The sequence below is a fragment of the Cynocephalus volans genome, chromosome 3 (assembly GCF_027409185.1).
Source record: "Cynocephalus volans isolate mCynVol1 chromosome 3, mCynVol1.pri, whole genome shotgun sequence".
Taxonomy (NCBI): Eukaryota; Metazoa; Chordata; class Mammalia; order Dermoptera; family Cynocephalidae; genus Cynocephalus; species Cynocephalus volans.
Window position 1 is genome coordinate 181,654,917 of NC_084462.1, and position 23,772 is coordinate 181,678,688.

The following is a 23,772-nucleotide window of genomic DNA, read 5'->3' on the forward strand; positions in this document are numbered from 1 at the left end:
CATCTGGAATCTTCAGTCTCTAACCATTCACCCACAATATCCTCCTGCCTTCCCTTCCTCTCACAGCTTTGTGCCCATATTGGTTTTTGTTTAGAAGGTTATTTTTTCCTCCCTAAATACCAGCCCTCCAAATAATGTTTTTAATATGCTTTTAAATAGTTAATGCATTTACATGGTTCAAGATTCAAAGATAATAAAAACGGCCGGTTATCTCAGCTGGTGAGAGTATGGTGTTGATAACACCAGGGTCCAGGGTTCAATCCCTGTGTTGGCCACATACAAACAAACAACAAAAAAGTAAAGTCTTCACCCTGTAGGCAACCTAGGTTATGTGATATTTTATTATTTTTTTCCTTTTTCTTAAACAAATGGTAACATAGTATAGACTATTCTGTATTTTGCATCTTTTGCTTAACAATCTAACTTGGAGATTTTCCCATATCAGTACATAAAGAGCTTCTCCATTTTATTTGATACCTATTTCATTTCACAGATGTGCCTATCAAATGTAACTGGTCCCCTACTGATGGACATTAGGTTACTTGTAATAGTCGAATACTTCAAACATTGTTAAAGTGACCAAGGCTGTAAATACATCATTTAGTACATGCTCACATGTACCCAAAGGAGAAGTCCCTGAAGTGGAATTGCTGAGTCAAAAGGTATACACTCTTAAAATTTTTACTTTTTTTTAAAAAATTGAGGCAAAACTCACATAATGTAGTGTTGAGCTCTTTTACCTGCCTATAATCCTGCCGGCTGGGCCAATTGTCGAGCTAGGGCTGGGTCTGGAGCTCACAGACCACTCAAGCCCGTTCCAGACTGGGTCACAAACCCTTCACACACCAGGATGGGTCCCCAGACCCCTCACACGCAGCTCTATGAGCTAGGTAACCAGCAAAAAGGTCCTTGGAAGCTGTAGGTTGGAGAGAGCATGGCAACCAAGTCAGCTGTGCCATGCATGTGCACTAACTCCACCCATCCACACACAATTTGCTTACAAAGAATACACTGCACCATCCCCAACTGGACCATCAGGCAAGGGGGCCTGATTAAATTATTCTGTTTTCCCAACAGTCCACTCCTTCAGGGTCCCTTGCCGTACAATCTACGTGTTCAGAATCTTCTGCAATGTTCCCTTAGCAAGGATAAATGACCCTTAACATTTACGTAACCTATTGTCCATTCAATATGCCTTAAGGCTTGTAGTTCTGTCCTTTTAACTATTAGCTGCATATGTCCGGTTAGTAGTCACCATTGGTGTGATCCTCCATGCAAATCCTGCAGTCATACTGATGGGAAGTTCAATGCATATTCAGTAGGCCAACACACTGATCACGCAACTCTGGCGCAGTGCCTACAGCCAGATCACTATGGGCGAAAAGACAGAAGAGTTATTGGTACCAATAGGGGAAGTTCTCGCCCCTCTGGTAAGATACATGCCAGTTTGCCATTCTGAGAAAAGATGGTTGCAGGAATAGGTATCTTACCTGGCTTATGATACCATACTTTATCTGCTAACACTGTTGGATCTGTAGGTTCTACATGTAACAGTACAGGGGAACTCATAATTGGCCATAATGATAATACGAATGTGCCATTTGGAATAGAGTGCTCATCTATTCCAGGCCATGTTACCTTTACTCGAGGAGGCCAGGTACTTGTCACCCAAGGTGAACCTTGCAACCCTTCTTCTAATCTTTTCCCCGAGGCCCTATTAGACCTACCCAGTGTATATGGGGGGCTTCTATTCTCCAAGGCCATTCCCACTGTACTGTCTGTCCCTGCTGTAAACAGGTTGGGGCTGGTAAGAGAATATTTCCATTCTTGCCATATCCTGGCTTCAAAAGCTCATCTCTAGTAGTGACTTGCAGCTGTATAGGTGCTGCAGCCCTATGTGACAGGGCTTCCACTGGAGAGGGCCCGCCCTTGCAGGGTCTCTTATTTAAAATTCTGACTGTCAGCCATAACCACTGTGCCCACCCCTTCAGGGATAGGGGTTGGGCAGATAGCCTTAGTCCCTTTTTTAAAAGGAAATTGTACCATTCAATCATTCCCGCTGCCTGGGGATGATATGGCACATGTAACTTCCACTGAATGGACAACTGGGAGGCCCACCTCTGAACCCCATGTCCAGTAAAGTTGGTTCCATTATCACTCTCTATGACTACAGGCTGGCCATACATAGCTGTAAGGCCATTCAATGCCTTCACAGTGTTTACCTGGTCTGGGGCCTTACAAGGCCATACAAACAGCAGACCAGTAGCCATGACAACAGCTGTGAAGATGTATCTGAAATTCTCTGACCTTGGCAGTGGTCTGACAAAGTCCACTTGCCATCGAGTCAGGGGCACCCTTCCTTGAGTTATTTGCCCATCTGGCTGGGGCACCTGCCAGGGGTGTGGACTGTCTTGAGCACACACTGGACAAGCACGACAGGCATTCACTACATCTTCCCATTTTATAGGCAGGGCCCATCTTTGAGTCGCCATCCACATGGTTTTACTGCCAGCATGCTGCATTCGTCGATGTAACTACTGGGCTACATCGGTAGCTGGGGCTCTCTCCAGCCATCTCACCTTAGCCAAGGCATTGGCTTCATCATTTCCTGGACTGGCTAAGGGGAAACGTCCTGTGACATGGAAAAGAGTTACTTCTTTCTCATGCCCCAATTCCCATAATTCTTGCCACATGGCTTGTCCCTACAGGGGTCGGTGGCCTACCATCCACCATTGATATTTCCAAGTAGAAATCCAAAGGGTTAAACCTTTGTACACAGCCCAGGTCCTTTCACTTTGGCTGTGTTCACGGCCCACCCACATTGTTCCAAATGACTTAGCAGCGTTGTAGCTGCTGGGGTTAAATCTGCAAGAGAATCAGAGGTTAGTAACGCATCATCAATGTAGTGAAACATTGTAACCGTGCTGGGCCTAGTCCACGGGTAGGTCCCCAGCCACCAAACTATGCCAGATGGTTGGGCTATGCAGATAACCTTGGGGCAATACTTGAAAGGTCCACTGTCTTCTTTCCCAGGTGAAGGTGAACTGATCTTGGCTATCAGCTGAGATTGGAATAGAGAAAAGAGCATTTGCATGGTCCAATACATAATGATAAGTCCCCAGCTGTCATCAACTGATCCATCAAGCTGTGAACTGAAGGCACAGCTGCATGTAAAGGAGGCACTGCTTTGTTTACTTATTGATGATCTACAGTCATTCTCCAGGTACCATCAGGCTTCTTCTCTGGCCATACTGAAGCATTAAATGGGCTATGAGCTGGACAAATAATGCCAACTTTCTCTAATTCCAATATAGTGGCACCTATCTCAGGCATGTTGTCCTGGTAGGTCATACTGCTTTACATTAACTACACGTCTTGGCTGCGGTAACACCTGTGGGTCATGTTTAGCATATCCTCATGACACAGGCTTTACGGTCCATATTCACAGCTGAAACTCTTTAACTGTTGTTTGCAGGTGCAAACCACAAAGTACATCCATATCCAAGATGTATTCGGCTACTGGGGATATACATACACGATACTTTATACACAAGGAGGTAATCTTCCTATGCCCAATGGCAGTGACACAGCTTTGACCTCAGTAGTATGTCCTCCATATCCATCTATACGAACTGTGGCCCCTGGAAACTTATCTGGATTGCCATAGATCAAGCTACATTCTGTGCCTGTATCCACCAATGCCAAAACACGCTGCACTTAGTCCTTGACCAGTGTGTTGCCAATTCAACATGAGGCCTCCAAGTCCTCACCTGCCCTCAAAAGATGAGCACCTTGGCCTGCTCCCTAATCAAAATGGAACAGTTCATCCACCTCCTCAGGAGCAACCAAAAGTCCTTTAAGTCCACTGAGCGTACCTTGCTACCTGTTTCCAGACATTTGGTAAAATGCTGTTCATGGCGTAATTGCTGCCACAAGGCAAACAGGACTGCATTTGGCTGCCAGTCAGTTTTCTTCCTATCAACCCCTGCTGCAAGCAAGTCAAGCCTCATCTGCTTATGGCTAGTCTTGCTTGGTCCACTTGGGATAAAATCCCTAGCATTTCTTGGGGGTTTGGTCTTAGCTACCCTTTGGACCCCTTTTGCTTGTCTTTTCTCCTCTAATTCATCCAAGCTGGCTATCATGGTCCTTACCTCATGTATAGAACAAACAATGTAAGGGGCCAGTATGGCCATCAGTGACCCAAAGGACAATGATGGGGCATTTTGCAGCACTATGTCTCTCATGCTGCCTGTAAAATTTTCGTCATCCAGGCCACGAGTGTTCACAGTAAACATGGACTGCCGTGTCCCCAGCTCCTGAACTATTTGGACCAGCTCAGCATACGTTTGCCATTTACTCACAATCTTGGGCAGTTCTCCAGCATTTGCCCACACGGTTCAGGCAGCTGCATTCACCCATTCCATTAAGGAGTGATTACCTCACCCTCGTGCATATCTGCAGCTATTCTGCAGCGGCTGCCTCAGGGATGGGTGCATGGTGATCGAGGCCAATTTCTCCATCCCCTCACCAGAGCACATCACACTGTCCGCCCCTAGGTCCCATAACCGCAGCAGCCAAGCAGCCAGGGTCTCACCCGGTTTCTGCTGGAACTGTCTCCCCAAGTCAACCAGTCCAACTTGGGTATATGGAACATAGGTGGTAAACTGGGTCACCTGTGGATTGCCCACCGGTTGTCCTTCTGGTCCCACAGGCTGCTCATGTCTCAATTTGTTGTGCACAGCAGGTCATGCCTGGAGGTGAATAGTTTCCCCCAATTCACCACCGGGTTGGTCTTCCCTGGTGTGAGAGGCAGGAGTGGCCAGCCGCTGTATGTCATCCTTCAGGACATTTATCTGTGCTTCCAACAACTCTCCTTTCTGCCACAAATCTCAATCAGTTTGCAGCATAGTGAGCAGCAGCCAGGCTCTGGTCAGCAGAAAAGTGGCCACTGGGCACCACATGCTCAAGGACAGCCACATTTCTTCCCCCGCCTAAGGGGTTTTGCATTGTAGTACCTGGTCTATGCTGCCTTGCAATACAGTGAGCAGCAACCAGATCCCAGTCAACAGGAAGGTGGCCATAGGTCAGAGCATATTCACAAGTAGCCACATTTCCTCCTTCTTCCAAGGGTTTTTGGCTCCTGCACCTGCTCAGAATCCTGTCACAGACTACGCCAATTGTCAAGCTCTTTTACCTGCCCATAATCCTGCTGACTGGGCCAATTGTTGAGCTAGGGCTGGGTCTGGAGCTCACAGACCCCTCAAGCTCGCTCCAGACTGGGTCACCAACCTTTCACATGCCAGGCTGGGTCCCCAGACCCCTCACACACAGGTCTATGAGCTAGGTAACTGGCAAAAAGTTCCTAGGAAGCTGTAGGTTGGAGAACATGGCTGCACAGAGCGGGTGCCCGAGGCAGATGCCAGCCAAGTTGGCTGCGCTGCGCATGCACACTAACTCCACCCACACACAAAATTTGCTTACAAAGCATGTGCCACACCACCCCCAACTGGACCATCAGGCAAGGTGGCCCGATTAAATTATTCTATTTTGCCAACACATAGAATTAACCATTTTAAAGAGTGGTATTAAGTTCAGTCACAATGTTGTACAACCATCATCTCTACCTAGTTTCAGAATATTTTTATCACCTCTAAAGGAAACCCTGTACCCATTAAGCAGTCTCAAGAACCTTGTGCTAATTGAGAGAGGCCACACATGAAAGACTATGTATTGTGTGACTCCACTTATATAAAATGTCCAGAACAGGCAAATCCATAGAGAGTTTCTTCCACCCAGGTAGGTTCTAGGCTCCTCAGGACCCCACCTGTCTTGTATCCACCCTGCAGGTCAGAGTATGTTAAATAGGTGAGCAGGTGAATGAAATGCATGTAGCAGATGAAAGCTTCATTGTTTCCTATTTGCCAGGTGCTGATTGATTTTCTTCTCACCTTCACTGTGGACAAGTGATTCTTGGAGTGAAATTGTAAATGGGACCATATTAGTCCTGATCCAGTGATGCATTTAGAGCAAGGCACCCACTGTGGGTAAACACAGCCTCCCATGCTCACCTAGGTGAGCAGGGGCTGCTGGACTTCAGCCTGCACCTGCCCTTCCAGCTGGGCACTCCGGCTCCAGGTGTACCTGGAGGTGGGCAGGCGATAGGGGGGAAGGCATCCAGAGTGGAAGATCAAGCGTCTCCATCCCCCAATATTTCTAAATCTGTAAGTCTGGGGTGAGGCTTGAAAATTTGCATCTCTAGCAAGATACCAAGTGCTGGGGATGCTGAAGCGGTGACCATATTTTGAGAACTACTGGCATAGATAATTCCTTATTCTTCCATGAATTCTAAATGAAATAGGAAATGCTGCTTCAAAAAGAAAGCACAGGGCTAGCTGGTTAGCTTGGTTGGTTAAAGCGTGGTGCTGATAACACCAAGGTCCAGGGTTTGAACCCTGTACCAGCCAGCTGCCCACCCCCACAAAAAATTAATTAAAAAAAACAAAAAAAGAAATAGCAGTTGTTGGAGAACTTCTGTCCCTGTGGTAAACAGTCTCAAACATCAGGGAAAGTCAGCCTTCTTGGGTTCCAGCTGTGTAGCCGAGTCACCTGCTGTAAAGCAAGGCAAATCACAACTAAAGCCAAAATGTTTTCATTATTTTAGTTATTATCTTAGTTATCCTAAGTTTCCATTTACATTGTCAGAGCTAGGGCTCAGACCCTTCAAAATCATTGTACAGACTGGGTCCTCAGACCCCTCACACACAGGTCCACGCTAGGTAGTTGGGAAAGATTCTGGGAGCTGTTGGCAGATGACATGAGCTCAGCCCGCAGCAGCAGCAACAGCTTACAGGTCCAGTAGCTTACAGATCCAGCAGTGGCAGTGGTCTTGCGGAGGGTCCCGGGGGCACTAGCAGCAACAGCCTCCAGGAGCAGTAGCGGCCTCCCCATGGCCCCCCTGGGGGCATCCTAGGGGTGGGAGGTGCCGTGGATCAGAGCCACTCATCCTTTCTACTTCAGTCCATAACCCAGGACACTTGGGTGCACTTGCGCAATTACATTAGACAATAACCAAGGAACCCCTGAGTGCAGGTGCCTATTTACATCAACTGCCTGGCAAGATTCTGAACATCTGAGGGGCCCTGACCATTTTCCTATATTTTCCCAACACCTGCTTATCTGGACCTCTCATGCTCTAAATGCATGGACAAGTAAGAAACAATAGGCTGTGAGCCTCCAGGCAGGGCCACACCGTGAGAGCCTCGCCTGCCCAGCTCAGGGGGCCAGCAGCTTAGCACGAATTACATGCTCAAGGGATGCTTGTGAAAAGGAACTACCTTGCATCTTAGAGCTCTGCTTTCAAAACTCGCGTGAACACTACCTAATTACAGCCACTTGAGCTTTCTGACTCATTCTAAAACTGTCCCTCAGACACTTCATCCCATATCCTAGGATCAGTTTTTCCCTATTTCCCAATGTCAAGAGATTCAGCCAAGAGGCTATGCTTAGCAGACACCTTGTTCACTTCAGCTGAGCATCTCAATTAAGGTTCAAACCAGGAATAGGCAAAAGAAGCTGGCTGGTTAGTTCAGTTGGTTGGAGCGTGGTGCTGGTAATGCCAATGTCCAGGGTTCCATCCCTGTACCAGCCAGTGCCAGAAAAAATAGTTCATGGCAGAAATAGGCAGAAGTTGGAAAAATTAGTGATGACAGATATTTTAAACGTGCTAACACTGGTAAGGTGCGTAAAATGCAAATCTACCTTAAGATACTAGAAATTAGATTCATTTTAGAGAATAATAAACATATGTCAGAGGAAACTAAGCTTGAACAGAGATATAACATAAGGACGTTACCCATTCAAATTATCATTTAGAATGGTGGTTAACCAAGCACTACAAATGAGATCATCGTCTGTGGGGATGCAGAAAAAGGTAAAATTCTGTCTAGGGAGAAGTCTGTGCAGGTCTCTGAGAAAAAAGCACTCAGGGCAATACATTTAGATTTTTTCAAAGTGTAAGAAAAGATTTCCTTAGAAGAGTAGAAAAGACAAAAACTCAGCTCTTGGGCTGGCTGGTTAGCTCAGTTGGTTAGGGAGAAACCTGATAACACCAAGGTCATGGGGTCGGATGCCTGTACCAGCCTGCTGCTGGTCTAAAAAAAAAAAAAAATTCAGCTCAGAAAGTAGTAGGGGAGAGGATCACACTAGGTGACTCCACCCAAGTTACAGTACCACTGTTTTCTCACTTCTGTGAAGTGGGGATGAAAATACCCTCTTCAAAGAGTCATAGTGGATATCAGATGAGATGTCCATGAATCACCGTACAAATGCTGGTTGTTCTTTGCCCGTAGTTTAACCCAGGGCTTGGCATAGAGCAGGTGCTCCGTAAATATTTGTTGGATAATCAAAAAGCATTGTCACCTGTCACCTGCTCTGTCATTCCTTTCTCTCTGGAGGGAGCCTGATTTTAAATGACCATTGAGGATCTGGGAAAACATTTAACTCTTGATAGAATTAAATAGGCAGGTAAGAGAGAAGGCTTGCTGACTTGGGTTGTAGAAGCCCCATGGTTTGTTTTTGGAAACCCAGAAAGTCAAAGGGCTCTGCCAAGTTCGCCTACTCCCCTGTGACTTCCCTGGGCTTGGACACAAGTCCACAGCTTCCAGCTCCCTGTGCTTCTCAGGCTCTCTCTTGCATCCCAAAGAGACTTTGTACAAGCTTTGCAACAATGTGCACCCTTTAAGGAAGGACATTTTTAAACATCCCTGGAACCAACTGATTTGTCATAGCAAATTAGAAGCAACATCTGAAAAATCCTTCTGTTTGTCTATTTTTCTTTTATATTGTCTAACAGCTTTGACACAGTACATATTGTAAAATGAAGCATTTCATTTCCGAACTTTTTTGTTTTTGTTTTTCTCTTTCTCCCCAGAATCAGCAGGCAGGAATTCAGCTTTAGTACTGAAAGTTGTCCTGCTCCCTCCATGTCTGTGTGCACGGGACACTTTTATTTAAGTCAAAATAAAAAATGTAAAAAGAAGGTTGGAAGATACTTCAAGGACATTGTTCAGAAGATAGACAAAAGATAGAGTCATTGACAATAAAAAAGAGAAGAAAATCAGAGAATCAACTCAGAAGATTGATCTCTGAAGAACAGTGTTCCAGAAAAACAAAAGAGAAAATATGTTATACGGAGATTATTAAATCTCCATCAGAAAGGTTCTTTGCTAGAAATATTGCCGGAATGGAAGGACACATTTCTGCATTGAAAAGGCCCAAGGGACTTCCGGTCAAGATGGCAGAATAGATGGTCCCTCGTGTCACTCTCTCCCACAAATCAACCGATTTAAACTATAAAAACATAACATCAAGTGCATACCGAAGGGGGAGACGTCCAGCAGGGGAGGCAGAAGCTCTGCGGAGACCACATGCCCTGCGGGGCCACTGTCACATGATCCAGCAGATAGGCTTCACCGCTGCCACCGGCTCCATTCCCAGCCCAGCCCAGTGCCACAGAGTGGGGAGACGTCAGGCAGGGGATGTGGAGGCTCCGCAGAAACCACACACCCTGTGGGGCCGCCACTGCGTGATCCACCAGGTGGGCTTCACCGCAGGCACCCGGCTCCATTCCCAGCCTGGCCTAGTGTGCACGGAGCAGGGAGACATCTGGCAGGGGAGGCAGGAACTCCACGGGACCACACTGATGCCGCGCGATCCAGCAGCCCAGCCCAATGCCTACGGAGCACAGAGACGTCCAGCAGGGGAGATAGAAGCTCCGTAGAGTCCATACACCCTGTGCGGGGGCCGCAGCCGCGTGATCCAGCAGCAGGTAGGCTTTACCGCCACCACCTGCCTCCATCCCAAGCTCGGCCTAGTGTGCACACAGCAGGGAGAAGTCCAGCACAGGAGATGGAAGCTCAGCAGAGACCACACACCCTGTGGTACCATCCTGTGATCCAGCAGCCCGGCTGAGTCCAAGCTGACCAGAGAGGTGGCTCCCCGGAGAGGCCCAAGACCCGAGGCAACCACACACGCAAGGCACTAGTGGCCAACTGAGCAGTCACTGAGGTAGCCATACCAAATTGGCACCCCAGCAACATCTCAGTCAGACAATAGTGTCAAACCTGTGGACTGTGAAACCCCCTACCACAATGAATAAACATCAAAGAAAAGATACCAGAAATACGAAAAATCAAGAAAGTACACCACCCAAAGATAATAAATCTCAAGCTCTAGATTCTATAGAACAAGAAGCCCTTGAAATGACTGACAAGGAATTTTGAGTGATAATTCTAAGGAAACTGAATGAGAGACAAGAAAACTCAGCTAGACAACATGATGAAATGAGGAAAAGTATACAGGACCTGAAAGAGGAAATGTACAAGGAAATCAATGTCCTGAAAAAAAATGTAGCAGAGCTTGCGGAACTGAAGAAGTTATTCAGCGAAATAAAAAACACAATGGAGAGTTTAACCAGCAGGCTTGTGGAAGTTGAAGAGAGAACCTCTGAACTTGAAGATGGGCGGTTTGAAATAACAAAAGCAGATAAAAAAGAAAAAAGAATTAAAGGCATTGAAGAAAATCTGAGAGAGATATCAGACAACCTTAAGCACTCAAATACCCAAGTCATGGGTATTCCAGAAGGGGAGGAAACAGGAGATTGCAATGAAAATATATTCAACAAAATAGTGGCAGAAAACTTCCCAGGTATAGGAAAAATCACAGATCTTCAGATCCAGGAAGCTCAGCGATCTCCAAACGTATTCAACCCGAAAAGGTCTTCTCCAAGACATGTTATAGTCAAATTGGCAAAACTCAAAGACAAAGAGAGAATCTTAAAAGCTGCAAGAGAGAAGCATCAAATCACCTATAAGGGAGCCCCAATCAGGCTAACATCAGACTTTTCATCACAAACCCTAAAAGCCAGAAAGAAATGGGATGATATATTCAAAATACTAAAAGACAGAGATTGCCAGCCAATAATACTCTACCCTGCAAGGCTGTCCTTCCGAAATGAAGGGCAAATAGTGTATTTCTCAAACAAACAAAAACTGCGGGAGTTCACTACCACATGACCACCCTTACAAGAAATTCTCAAGGGAGTATTGGGTTTGGTTCCTGAAAAATAACTACCACTGCTATAAAAACCCAAGAAAAATCTAAACCCACTAGTATAATAAAAATGGCATTCATGAAGAGAAAACAAACAAACAAAAAGGCTATCTACAACCTAAGGAACCAACAAACACAGAAACCAAACAGTAAATCGGAAAGCAAGGAACAAAAGACACCTAAGACAACCAAACAATAATCAATAAAATGCTAGGAATAAACCAACACTTTTTAATAACAACTCTTAATGTAAAAGGCTTAAGTTACCCAATCAAAATACACAGACTGGCTGACTGGATTAAAAAGCAGGACCCAACTATATGCTGCCTTCAAGAGACCCACCTCACCCATAAAGACTCACATAGACTAAGAGTGAAAGGATGGAAAAAATTTTCCATGCTAACAGAAAAGAAAAACGAGCTGTAGTAGCCATTCTTATATCTGATATAATAGACTTTAAACTAAAAACCATAAAAAGAGACAATGAGGGACACTACGTAATGATAAAAGGATTGATCCATCAAGAACACATAACAATCATAAATATATATGCACCCAATGTTGGAGCAGCCAGATTTATAAAACAAACTCTATTAGACCTAAAGAAGGAAATAGACAGTAATACCATAATAGCAGGGGACCTGAACACCCCACTGTCAATATTGGACAGATCATCTAGGCAAAGAATCAGCAGAGAAACACAAGATCTAAACAATACTCTAGACCAATTGGACTTGGCAGATATCTACAGAACATTCCATCCAACAACCTCAGAATATTCATTCTTCTCATCAGCACATGGATCATTCTCCAGGATAGATCACATATTAGGTCACAAATCAAGTCTCAACAAATTCAAAAAAATTGGAATTATCCCATGTATTTTCTCAGACCACAATGGATTAAAATTAGAAATCAATAACAAACGAAATTCTGGAAACTATACAAACACATGGAAATTAAACAGCATTCTACTTAATGACATATGGGTCCAAGAAGAAATCAAGCAAGAAATCAAAAAATTTATTGAAACTAATGAAAATAATGATACATCATACCAAAACCTGTGGGATACTGCAAAAGCAGTACTAAGGGGGAAATTTATTGCATTAAATGCTCACTTCAGAAGAATGGAAAGATGGCAAGTGAACAACCTAACACTTCACCTTAAAGAACTAGAAAAACAGGAACAATCCAAACCTAAAGTTAGCAGATGGAAAGAAATCATTAAGATCAGAGCAGAACTCAATGAAATTGAAACCCAAAACACAATACAAAAGATAAATGAATCAAAAAGTTGGTTTTTTGAAAAGATAAATAAAATTGACAAACCATTAGCATGGCTAACAAAAAAAAGAAGAGAGAAGATCCAAATAACAAAAATTAGAAATGAAAAAGGTGAAAGGCCGGCCCCTGGCTCACTCAGTAGAGTGCGGTGCTGATAACACCAAGGCCACGGGTTCGGATCTTATATTGGGATAGTCGGTTTGCTCACTGGTTGAGCGTGGTGCTGACAACACCAAGCCAAGGGTTGAGATCCCCTTACCGGTCATCTTTAAAAAAAAAAAAAAAGAAGAAATGAAAAAGGTGATATTACAACTGATTCATCTGAAATACAAGGAATCACTTGAGACTACTATAAACAACTATACACCAACAAGTTTGAAAATCTGGAGGAAATGGATAAATTTCTAGACAGCTCCCAAAACTGAGCCATGAAGACGCAGAAAATCTGAACAGTCCAATAACAATAAAGGAGATTGAGGCTGTTATCAGAAGGCTCCCAACAAAGAAAAGCCCAGGACCAGATGGATTCACAGCAGAATTTTACCAAACATTCAAACAGGAATTGACACCGATTCTTTACAAACTATTCCCAAAGATTGAAACAGACGCAAATCTCCAAAACTCATTCTATGAAGCAAACATCATCCTGATATCAAAACCAGGTAAAGATATAACCAAAAAAGAAAACTACAGGCCGATTTCCTTGATGAATATAGATGCAAAAATCCTCACTAAAATACTAGCAAACAGAATACAGCAACACATACGTAAAATTATTCACCACGATCAAGTGGGATTCATTCCAGGGATGCAAGGTTGGTTCAACATATGCAGATCAATAAATGTGATACACCATATTAATAAAATCAAACAAAAGGACCATATGATCATCTCTATAGATGCTGAAAAAGCATTTGATAAAATTCAACATTCATTTATGACAAAGATCCTCTATAAGTTAAGTATAGATGGAAAGGATCTCAACATAATTAAAGCCATATATGATAAACCCACTGCCAATATCATCCTGAATGGGGAAAAGCTTTCAGCTTTTCCTTTAAGAACAGGAACTGGACAAGGATGCCCACTCTCACCACTCCTATTCAACATAGTGTTGGAAGTACTAGCCAGAGCAATCAGAGAAGAGAAGGAAATAAAAGGCATCCAGATTGGAAAAGATGAAGTTAAACTGTCCCTGTTTGCAGATGACATGATCCTATATATCGAACAGCCTAAAACCCCTACAAAAAAACTCTTGAAGGTGATAAATGATTTCAGCACAGTAGCAGGATACAAAATCAACACACAAAAATCAGTAGCATTTCTATTCTCCAATAGAGAACATGCAGAAAGAGAAATCAAGAAAGCCTGCCCATTTACAATAGCCACCAAAAAAATAAAATACTTAGGAATTGAGTTGACCAAGGATGTGAAAAATCTCTGTAATGAGAACTACAAACCACTGCTGAGAGAAATTAGAGAGGATACAAGAAGATGGAAAGATATCCCATGCTCTTGGATTGGAAGAATGAACATAGTGAAAATGTCCATACTACCCAAAGTGATATACAAATTTAATGCAATCCCCATCAAAATTCCAAAGACATTTTTCTCAGAAATGGAAAGAACTATCCAGACATTTATATGGAATAACAAAAGACCATGCATAGCCAAAGTAACGCTGAGCAAAAAAATAAAGCTGGAGGCATAACACTACCTGACTTTAAACTATACTACAAAGCTATAATAACCAAAACAGTATGGTACTGGCATAAAATCAGACACACTGATCAATGGAATAGAACAGAGAATCCAGAAATCAACCCACACACCTACAGCCATCTGATCTTTGACAAAGGCACCAAACCTATACACTGGGGAAAAGACTGCCTCTTTAGCAAATGGTGCTGGGAGAACTGGATACCAATATGCAGGAGAATGAAACTAGACCCATACCTTTCACCATACACTGAAGTCAACTCAAAATGGATTAAAGAATTAAATATACACCCTGAAACAAGAAAACTTCTTTAAGAAAACATAGGAGAGACACTTCAGGAAATAGGAATGGACACAGACTTCATGAGTACGACCCCAAAAGCATGGGCAACCAAAGGAAAAATAAACAAATGGGATTATATCAAACTAAAGAGCTTCTGCACAGCAAAAGAAACAATTTACAGAGTTAAAAGACAACCAACAGAGTGGGAGAAAAGATTTGCAAAATATAAATCTGACAAAGGATTAATATCCAGAATATACAAGGAACTCAAACAACTTTACAAGAAAAAAACAAGCAACCCAATTAAAAAACGGGCAAAAGAGCAAAGTAGGCATTTCTCTAAGGAAGATATACAAATGGCCAACAGACATATGAAAAAATGCTCAACATCACTCAGCATTCGGGAAATGCAAATCAAAACCACACTGAGATATCATCTCACCCCTGTCAGGATGGCTAATATCCAAAGACTGTAAATGATAAATGCTGGTGAGGTTGCGGAGAAAAAGGAACTCTCATACATTGTTGGTGGGACTGCAAAATGGTGCAGCCTCTGTGGAAAATGGTATGGAGGTTCCTCAAACAATTGCAGAAAGATCTACCATATGACCCAGCTATCCCACTGCTGGGAATATACCCAGAGGAATGGAAATCATCAAGTCGAAGGTATACCTGTTCCCCAATGCTCATTGCAGCACTCTTTACAATAGCCAAGAGTTGGAACCAGCCCAAATGTCCATCACCGGATGAATGGATACGGAAAATGTGGTATATCTACACAATGGAATACTACTCAGCTATAAAAACGAATGAAATACTGCCATTTGCAACAACAGGGATGGACCTTGAGAGAATTATATTAAGTGAAACAAGTCAGGCACAGAAAGAGAAATACCACATGTTCTCACTTATTGGTGGGAGATAAAAATAAATAAATAAATTCACACACACACAAAAGAAAAAAACCGGGGGCGAGAAGAAGACATAACAATTACAATTCCTTGAAGTTGACATGACAAGCATACAGAAAGGACATTGTTGGGTGAGAGGGGGGAGAGAGAGGAGGTAGGAGGGTTTCGGTAATGGGCCACAATAATCAACCACATTGTATATCGACAAAATAAAATAAAATAAAATAAAATGAAAAGGCCCAAGGAATGCCCAGCACAATGACTTCAACATTTGTTCAACAATCTTTCTCTTTTTTTGGTAGCTGGCTGGTACGGAGATCTTAACCCTTGACCTTGGTGTTATAACACTTAGCTTAATGAACTTAGCCAACTGGCCAGCCTCCTGTTAGACAAATATTTATTGAACATCTACTATGTGCCAGGCACTGCTCCAGGCACTTGAAATACATGAATAAAAAGGACCGACACCAAGTGATGGAGTTTGGATGTGTTGTCCCCTCCAAAACTCATGTGGAAATTTGATCCCCAATGGGCAATGTTGGAAACTGATTGAGTCCTGGGGGTGGATCCCTCATGAATGGATTAATGCTCTCCCTGGGGGCAGGGGGATTAATGAGTGAGTTCTTGATCAATTAGTTCCTGTGAGAGCTCGTTGCTTAAAAAGACCCTGGCACTGTCTCTCTCTCTCTCTCTCTTGTTTCGTCTCGCCATGTGATCTGCTTGTACCTGCTGGCTGCCTGCCACTTTCCACCATGAGTAGAAGCAGCCTGAGGCCCATGCCAGATGCAGCTGCCCCAGAATCATAAGCCAAATAAATCTCTTTTCTTTATAAATTACCCACTCTCAGGTATCCTGTTATAGCAACACAAAGTGGACTAAAACACCAAGACACATGTCATGATATCTCAGAGCAATGCAGGTGGTGAGAAGTTCCTAAAAGTGTTAAAAGAGAAAAACTGGACAAATCCAGGAGACTGGGTTCCAGCATGACATTGTACTTCCCAGCAGCAAAACTGAACATAGAACACAGGGGAGTGCAGCCTTCTAAATGCTGGGTGATGGTGATCTCTATCCTAGAATTCTCCAATTATCAGTCAAGTATTCGAGCAGAAGAAAGATGTGTTCAGGCATGCAAAGACTCAGAACATTTACTTCCCCTGAACCTTCTTTTGGGAAGTCCCTGATGGAAGTCTGGAATACAAACAAAAGGCAAAGAGGCAAAAACCTGCAATCAGGAAGCAGAGGATCCCACACAGAAGAGAGGAGATGGATTGCCAGGAAAATGGTGAAGGCCAGCCCAGGATAAACCATGCAGCCGGTCTAGAGAACAGCCAGTCCAGTTAGAGCAGGAGGACAGAAAGTTCTGGAAGGATGTCTCCAAATTAAAAAACAAACAAAAAATCTACTATATGATCTCGTGTTTGATTATTTCAAAAGGAGTTTCATAATTCTGTCAGAAGGTTAGTGAATGTTACATAGAAAAATAAACAAACTAAACAGAGGAAAAGAAATAGTTCTATCACAAAGAAATGTAATTATAGTACACTACGTGGCTCAGTTTGGAACAATGTCCACATAGTCATAACAATATAAATACTGAATATTGATTTAACCAAAAATTGATAGCATTATTATTTTGGAATGATGGGAAGGAGAAATGTGTGTGTGTTGGAGAAACATTGGCAAAAGAACTATGTCCTCATTTGTTTTAGAATGAAGTCAACAGATGATGTCTAAAATTGAAAAAGAATAAGAAATAGCAGTGTAATATTATTTAGATTTATGGGAGTAAAAAACAGAAGAAACTTCTTAAAAAGTTAACAGTAGTTGCCTCTGGGGAGTTGGATTTGGTGGCAGGTAAGGAATGGAACAGGAAATGCTATCTTTTATTGTAAGTTTTTGTATTATATGTCTTTTAAAACTATGCACTCGGTTTGCTTTTCTAAATATAAAATTTTTATTTTCAAAAGGCTTCATTGGATGTTTAACGAACTTAAGAAAATCAGATATATTAAATTTACCATACAGGGCTGACGCCGTGGCTCACTTGGGAGAGTGTGGCCCTGGGAGCGCAGCGGCGCTCCCACCGTGGGTTCGGATCCCATATAGGGATGGCCGGTGTGCTCTGGCTGAGTGCAGTGCGGAAGACACCAAGCCAAGGGTTATGATCCCCTTACCGCTCACAAAAAAAAAAAAAAAAAAAAATTTACTGTACAAATATTTAATGGAGTTTATTTTCATTTAATCTATAAATGGGGTAGTTGATTAGAAGAATTTAACCTGTTACAACCTGCTTTACAAATTGAAGCTTTGATCAGAGAATAAATAAAAGTGTGTGTTGAATTGTGTCCCCCAAAAAGATATGTTGGAGTCTTAACCCGCAGTACCTCAAAAAGTGACTTTATGCCACAGAAAGGCTGAAGCAAAAAAGTTTTTTAAAAAGTGGCCTTACTTGGAAATAGGATCTTTATAGAGGTAACCAAGTTAAAACAAGGTCATTAGTGTGAGCCTCCAATATGACTGGTGTCCTTATAAAAAGGGGAAATTTGGACTCAGAGACGCACACACACAGGGAAAATGTGCATAAAGATGGATGCAGATACGGGGATGATGATTCTACAAATCAAGAAATGTCAGAGAGTGCCAGCAACCACCAAAAGCCAGGAGAGAGGCCTGGAACAGACTCCCTCTCACAGCCTCAGAAGGAACCCACCGGGCAGACACGATCCTGGACCTCTGTCCTCCAGAGCTGTGAGACAATAAATTTCTGTTGTTTAAGCCACCTAGTTTGTGACACTTTGTTACAGCAGCCCTAGGAAACTAATACAATGTGTCTTTATTGTCATACCTAAGTTTCCAATTTATAAATAGAATGACAAATTTTATAAGTTGACTTTAAAGAAAATGAACTATTTAAAACCCGAGGTAGACAACCAGCACCTTGGGGCCTGACCAGGGACCAGGGCATCGAGCTGGGGACCAGACGCCCCCCCACAACCAGGCACAGCACCAGCACCAAAGAGCATGCCCAAAACATCCCCTCCAGGTGGGTGGCCCACCACAGCCACCACAATAACCGCGGCTGCCACGAATGTGGCTAGACACCACAACCACCACGCACATTGTCCACCAGCTACTGGAGTGCATTGACACAGGAGAGTCACCAGCAGAGACCAAAGAAGAGCAGAGGATGTTTCTCTCCGCAAAGCCCATTCCAGAGTGACAGAAGCATCTGCTCTATGATAATATTGGGGGACCTGAACACACCTCTCAGCATTGGACAGATCTTCTAGGCAGCAAATCAACAGAGTGACCATTACTCTTTCACAGGGAGAGAAGAAAGCTAGAGTAATTAGAAGGGGCAGGGGAGAGGGACAGGGGGATGGGGAGAGATTGGACAAGGGGCATAAAAACAGGGTATTTAGGGGACGCCTCTCTGAAGAGGCAACATTTAAGCTGAGTCCTGAAAAATGAGAAGGAACTAGGCATGTAAATAAATAAATAAATAAATAAATAAAATAAAACCCAAGGTAGGTGTATGCACATAAAGGCCACCCCCTTCAAAAATAATAATATTTTGTACCATTTAATTTTGAAAATGTATAAATTCTTGTTTTCCTATCTTTTTCTTTTCTTTTGGTTCTCTTTCTGTTTCTTGATCTGGAAGAATGAAACCGGATTTGTTTATCTAGGAGGAATTGTAAACCGGTGACAAGAGCAGGAAAGCCCTGTGCGCCCGCCCCGCGCGGCAGTGAGCACCTCCCGGGAGGAGTCCGGGCGCCCGGACCGCGCTGGCTGCGGGTTGCGGCGCCCCCTAGCGTCGGTCTTCAGTCACTGCGTCTGCCCGACCGCGAGTCCCGGCCTGGCGCGCCCCGCCCACTCGGGACACGTGGCTAGGGCTCCCCGGACGTGTCGGGGCTCGACCTCTAGGCGTCTGTCAATTCGGCTTCATTCAATAAACCTTGATCTTCTGGGTGCTGGTGTTGTCCACAGAGATGACTGCCCTCCTCAAGTTCACGGAGATAGAGCCAGGAAAGACCGGGATTCTAGGTGCGGGTTGCCATGGTGCCTAGGGGCGTCAGGGAAGTCTCTCGGAGTAAGTGACACTTAAGCAGGACTTAGTGATGAGGAAGGACAGTGTCTGGAGGAGGAGCGGTCCAGGAAGAGAGAACAGAAGTGCAAAAGCCCCAAGGCAGGAGCAGCCTGAGGAGCAAGGACCAGAAAGGGGGTGGGGGGGCTGTAACACAGAATGGGGCAGGAGTGTAGGGGACACAGAGGAAAGAAGCGGGTTAGGGGGGCCTTCCAACTGGCTGTCACTCTGGCTTAAGGTTACCAAATACAGCACAGTCACTATTTACTTTACGTATATCCCAAATGTTGCATGGGATATACTTATACTTAAAAAAAAAAAAAAGCTTCATTTTTTAAATCTGAAATTCAGTTCTAACTTGGTGTCCTGAATTTCTATTTGCTAAATCTGGCAGGTCTTAGAGATGGGCCAGAAGGGGAGAATTTGAACAGAGAAATGACTTGATCCGACTTTGTTTTAAAACGTAAGATGATTTTTGAATTGATGAATTCATCCATTTGACTCCTATTTATTGAACACATACTAAGCCAGGCAATGTACCATGCTGGGCATTCAGCAGTAAGCAAAATGGACAGGATGCCTGCCTTCACGGGCAGTTCTGCCGGGGGCTTAACCCTCTTTGGCCTACACTCACCCATCCTTGTCCTTCTGGACACTGTCAGACTTCAGCAAACTTGGCCGACCTCACAGCACGGCTTACCTATACACTCAGCACAACACCTGAGCTTCTCTGTTCACTCTAAAACCTGTCTTCTTTGCTAAACTGTGAGCTCTGGGGGATGGGGATTAGGTCTTTTTCACTCACAGCTGATTCCCAGAGGTTAGGGCATTGCCGAGCTCAATGAACATGTCTTGATTGAGTGGCCGTTTTCCCAAACCTGGTCCTCTAGCTTCTTCCTCTCAATAAAATCTAAGATCAGCTAGATTTGGTTTCTGTTGCTTGTGACAGGAAACCCTGATGCTGCCTCAGCTGGAGCAGTTTATTGCAGTAGTCGGAGCAGAAGAGTGGACAGTGTAGAAAAGCTGGTGCTCACCGTTTGTCCTTCTGGAGCCAGGAAGGCCACAGCAGCGCACCATGGCCGGGCCTTCTCAGAGACCACGAAACCCCTGGGACATTCAGGCTGGGAAGAGGACATGGTAGAGTCTTGTCTATGCACCATTTTTTCCACATTTTTCTTTTTTTTGCCCATGGACATTATCCCTTTAGGGTGGGTACTATTAGTTGCCCTACCTAGCAGCTATTTCAACCCTTCTACCTTTAACCATGTGATTTATGCATGTGTTCAGTTAACAAGAGAGAGCAAAATGAAAACATTTTTCTAGACATTAAAAAAAAAAAAAACTAGTTGAGATGATGGTGAATTTTACCAACACGAAGAGGTGACAAGTATTCAAAGTGATGGATATACTAAGCATCCTGATATGATTATTGCACTCAGCATGAATGTACCCGAATATCATGTTATACTCCCTAAATATATACAATTATCATGGATCAATTGAGAAAAATAAATTAGTTGGCTTGGTTGGTTAGATAGAGATGTTGATAACACCAAGGTCAGGGGTTCAGATTCCCATACCGGCCAGCTGCCAAACAAACAAAAAACAAAACAAAAAGAAAAAGAAATTAAAAAGAAAAAAAGAAAGAGAGAAATATAGAGTAGAATAGCGATTAGCACAGGCAGGGACAGGGAGGGGGGGGGAGGGGGAGGGGAGAGGAGGGGGAGGGGAAGTTTGTAGACTGGTGCAAAGGTACAAAGTTACAGTCTGATAGAATAAGTTCTGGCGCTCTAGGGTGACAATAGCTGATAATATTGTACTGTATATTTTGCCAGAAAAGAGGATCTTGAATGTTATAACCACAAGGAAATGATAAATGTTTAGGTGGTAGATAGTCTGATTGGATCATTAATAATATCGGCATGTATTGAAACAAGGAAGTGTGCCCCATAACTATGTACGAAAAATTAATTAAAAAAAATAAAATTCTGGCTGGCCGGTTAGGTCAGTTGGTTAGAACCTGGTGCTGAGAACTTCAAGGTCCAGGGTCTGATCTATCGGCCAGCTGCCCCCAAAAATTAAATTTAAAAAAAAGGGTGTGTGTGTGGAATTTATGTCTTGTCCATTCAGTGAAACACACAGGAACCAGGTAAAATGACATTTGCAATTACTTAGGGGTATGCTTATGACAGAATATTAAGGACAAAAAGCGAGACAAAAACTTATATTCTTTTAAACAAGGCTTTGGATCCCAAATATGTATTTTAAGTACACCTGTGCAGTGAGAAAAGACTGGCAGAAAGGAAGCCAAGACCCCAGCAGCCTCTGTCAGTGGGGAAATCGGTGGTTCTTTTGTTCTTTGTACGGTTTTCTGTATTTCCTAAGCTTTGTTGAACCGTACTAAAGGCTCTTGATACACGAGGTTGCCTCGCTGCAAGGATCCCCGCAGATGCAACATTTGAAAACCTTCTTACCTCTGAGCTAAGCCTCCTACGTGCAGTTCGCATTTTCCGTGCGGAAGCCTCCGCCCCCTTCTCCCTGAAGCCCGCAGGGTCTCAGTTTCTACATCCAGCCAATGGGGTGGCAGGGAGGGGACGATAGTCACCGCGGACGCAGCGCAGAAGGAGCGGCGCTCTCAGTCCGCCAGGGGGCGCCCGCGGGCTCCCCGCCCAGCGCCGGCTCCAGACCTCGTAAGCATCTCGGAAACACCCATATCCCGGTTGGCCGGTTAGCTCAGTTGGTTAGAGCGTGGTGCTAATAACGCCAAGGTCGCGGGTTCGATCCCCGTACGGGCCAAAGGCGAAAACTCTTTTCTTCCCCCCAAATTCATTTTGCAGCATATTTTGAAAATATGCCTTTCGAGGACTGTAAGCAGCACAGAAGACAGTCGCGGAATTTTTCCAGCTCGGCCTGAAATTGTCCCCGGCGGCCGGTGACTCGTTCTCCGGATCCCCGCACCCGCCCGCAGCCGCCTGCACGGTCTGATGTACGGTCCCATCGGGGAGGCCTTTAAAAACCGTGAAACCGGTGAAAAGAACCCCCGCCCGCCCACCCCTGGAGCCTTGCGAGGAAGACAGAGGCTCGCACGTGTCACCGCCGGGTATGTCCGTGGAGTGCTTAAGAGCTGGAAACGTTCACGGAGAGCACACTGCACGCCCGCAACGTTCTAGGCGGGGCCAAAACAGTGCAAAATACGAATCCCAGCGGCAATGACCCGCCAGTGGAGGACACCCGGAAACCTCTCCCTCTGTCTCTCTCCCCCTCCCCCAAGTTAGAAGGAGAACCTGGGATGCTGACACCTAGAATAGAGACTGTACACACGTCGAATGTCGCATCTTGGAGTGTATGTGCCGAGTACCTTGTTAGACCCAGGGACACAGCAGAGGAGTCAATGGAGATTGCTGCCCTCAGCACACACTGTCCTGAACTTGAAGGGGTTCAGGAAATGTCGCTGTGGCATAAAAACTATTCTGAGCAGAAGGCGTTTGAGTTCGTGAAATCTCTTATCTGCCTCCCAAAATAACTGAAGAACTCAATTGTCATGAACTCCCTCCTGGGGAGCAAGTAGGAAAGAGTGCCTCTGGTTACTGGAGAGGAGGAGCACGTTGTCACAAACTGATCCTATGTCCCATCTGCTGTCCTAAGGGCCCGTTATCTCTCTTAACAGTCATTTTCCCCGTAAGTGCCCTTCCCCTGTCGAGATGGTACATAAGCTCCAAATTCTAGTCATCTCCTGGAGTCACATTTTCCTGTGAATTCTGTTATGTACATTAATAAAAAAAATACATAATTAAATTTTGTCTTTTCTCTTGTTAATCTGCCTTTTGTCAGTTCTTCTTTTTTTAAAGATGACCGGTTAAGGGGATCTTAACCCTTGACTTGGTGTTGTCAGCACCACGCTCTCCCAAGTGAGCTAACCAGCCATACCTATATGGGATCCGAACCCGTGGCCTTGGTGTTGTCAGCACCACGCTCTCCCAAGTGAGCTAACCAGCCATACCTATATGGGATCCGAACCCGTGGCCTTGGTGCCATCAGCACCGCATCTCCCGAGTTTGCCACCGGCCGGCTCTACCTTTTGTCACTTTAATTAGAAGGCCCCCAAACACTGAACGTGAGACGACAGAGGAAAAGTCTTTCCTCCAGGATAGGCTCAGAGGGGTGATCAAACAGGGTCCCGTCTCTAGATGATGCGGTGGTTCTTGGCTTAGGGGTCAGGGAGGACTTTTTATGGGGGAATGAGAAGGGCTTTCTTTTAAAAGTTAAAAAAAAAAAAAAAAAAAAAAAAGGAAGGATTAAAGAATTGAAACAAATTCCACAAATCTGATCTCCGCTCTGGCCAACCCTTAGTGAGTCTGCTAATTAATTTAGAA

General features: G+C 44.2%; 1 non-coding gene across 1 annotated transcript; it reads left to right on the forward strand.

Moving 5' to 3' along the window:
* Positions 1-22,121: 22,121 nt before the first annotated feature.
* On the forward strand, positions 22,122-22,195 carry TRNAI-AAU (transfer RNA isoleucine (anticodon AAU)). Its single transcript has one exon. It is a non-coding gene; the product is annotated as a tRNA-Ile (tRNA).
* Positions 22,196-23,772: the final 1,577 nt, after the last annotated feature.